General features: G+C 40.8%; 1 protein-coding gene across 1 annotated transcript in view; it reads right to left on the bottom strand.

Moving 5' to 3' along the window:
* LOC125033918 overlaps positions 1 to 2,500 on the bottom strand; it is a 15,450-nt gene that overhangs the window by 12,293 nt on the left and 657 nt on the right. The window lies entirely within an intron of this gene.

Below are 2,500 nucleotides of genomic sequence, written 5' to 3'. Positions count from 1 at the left end.
TACATATATATATAATTTTTCTCTTCTTTTTCTCAAGTCTTTTATACTTACATATTCTTATATATATCTACATTTTAAAATTTGTCCCTAGATTTTTGTACTTTATATGTTCATATTTTCTAAAATATGTTTCACTGGGCTCGATTCCGATCTTTGATTAATGATATACAATTAGTCTCAATTAAGTTATCAGTTCAGGGGAATCATATAATTTTAAATTTAATTAAGGTTCCACGTAACGTAAGAAACTAATTACATAATTAAAGCAGACTTAAAAAAAGTGCATCCAGTGAGCCGAAGAATAATGAATGAACATCAAAGAAAACAACTTACGAAACTAAAAATAACAGCAACAGATGAAATGTCTACGAATAAGTAAAACAAAAAAAAAAACTAAATCACTAATTAATCTAACCTCGTATCAAAAAACTAAATCACTAATTAATCTAGCCTCGTATCCCTCCAAAACCCGGTCAGCACGCGAGGAAAATCACGCCCCCTTTCCTTCACTCACAACAATGCTCGTTTGGATCACAGCTGATCAGGCATTTCTTGGCGCGTCACCGTGACAGCCCAAATACGCCTTGGAAAGTCACGCTTTGGGCTTTCTTGGGCGGGAGTATGATCTGAGCTTGAGTGACATGTTTCTCTCTCGCTCTTTCTCTTTCTCTCTCTCTCTCTCTCTCCACCTCTCTCTCTCTCTCTCTCTCTCTCTCTCTCTCTCTCTCTCTCTCTCTCTCTCTCTCTCTCTCTCTCTCTCTCTCTCTTGCTCTCTCTCGCTCACTCTCTCTCTCGCTCTCCATCTCTCCATCTCTCCATTTCTCCATCTTTCTCTCTTTCTCTCTTTCCATCTCTCTCTCTCTCTCTCTCTCTCTCTCTCTCTCTCTCTCTCTCTCTCTCTCTCTCTCTCTCTCTCTCTCTCTCTCTCTCTTTAAATAAAACAACAAGACGAACCTCCGCGTGTGCGCACAAGTACAATTCTTTGTTCCTCTTCTTCGTCCTCTTTTATATATGTTTACTTAGAATGAAACGCCAACAAGTGTATTATTAAGACAAAAAATAATAATATTAAGTCTACCAATACAATATATTTTTTTTCGATATAAAATAATCGTTGTTAAGATAAAAAATAAAATAAAACTGAACCAGAGAAACAATCAAAGCACCAAACAACACGCAACTCATGCTTTCATAGTAGAGGCTAAAGCAGCTTCGCACAACAGCAGTCCATAAGCAGGGTTGTTCGCTCCGGTGAAATAGTCAGCGTCTCCAAGTAAAGCGAAGGGCGTTAAAATCTCCGGCCAAGAATAAATCGATAAAATTAAAAAGATTAGTAGATAAATAGATAAATAAATAAGAAAAATCATGTATACTTATCTAGTTTTTTTTTTCCCTTTTTTTGACTATCATCTTATAAGACACGAAGAAGTCAAACGACGAAAGACGTTACACTTTTAAACAGCGTTTCATAAAAGGAAAGTATCGGTTCCGCGTCGAATTTCCTTTCCAACTCTGACCAAAACATACGAATGAAGAGCTTATAATGGCTTCAAAATGGGGTACATTACTTGTCTGTCTGTCTACCTGTCTCTATCTATCTCTATCTATATCTCTCATTCTCTCTCTCCCTCTCCCTCTTTTTTTCTTCCACCCCCCCACCCCCCACCCCAGCATCCAACCACACACTCCCCCATCTCTCTCTATCTCTCTCTCATTCCCTCTCTCTACCCCCCCTTCTCTCTCTCTCTCTCTCTCTCTCTCTCTCTCTTCTCTCTCTCTCTCTCTCTCTCTCTCTCAATCTCTCTCTCTCTCTCTCTCTCTCTCTCTCTCTCTCTCTCTCTCTCTCTCTCTCTCTCTCTATCTATCTATCTATCTATCCATCTCTCCATATCTCCCTCTCTCTCCTCCATCTCTCTCTCTCTCTCTCTCTCTCTCTCTCTCTCTCTCTCTCTCTCTCTCTCTCTCTCTCTCGCTCGCTCGCTCGCTCTCTCGCTCTCTCTCTCTCTCTCTCTCTCTCTCTCTCTCTCTCTCTCTCTCTCTCTCTCTCTCTCCCTCAATCTCTCTCTCTCTCTCTCTCTCTCTCTCTCACTCTCTCTCTCACTCATTCACTCTCTCTTTCTCTCTCTCTCTCTCTCTCTCTCTCTCTCTCTCTCTCTCTCTCTCTCTCTCTTTCTCTCTCTCTCTCTCTCTCTCTCTCTCTCTCTCTCTCTCTCTCTCTCTCTCTCTCTCTCTCTCTCTCTTTCTCTCTTTCTCTCTCTCTCTCTCTCTCTCTCTCTCTCTCTCTCTCTCTCTCTCTCTCTCTCTGTGTCTGCGTGTGTGTGTCTCCTTGTGTCTAATGAATACTCAGGCAATCTGGTCAATATGAATCTTCACACGGATAACTTCCGTGAGTTAAAGAAAAGTCCTTTAACTAAAACATAGACCGCAATTTACTCTTACAACCGCTTGGACCGAAATGAGGGATTAAACCATTAAGTGTGCAGCGACCCGGGAAACTGTT

The sequence above is a fragment of the Penaeus chinensis genome, chromosome 17 (genome assembly GCF_019202785.1).
Source record: "Penaeus chinensis breed Huanghai No. 1 chromosome 17, ASM1920278v2, whole genome shotgun sequence".
NCBI lineage: Eukaryota > Metazoa > Arthropoda > Malacostraca > Decapoda > Penaeidae > Penaeus > Penaeus chinensis.
Note: the sequence above shows the minus strand (reverse complement) of the source record. Positions and strands in the feature narration are given on the sequence as shown.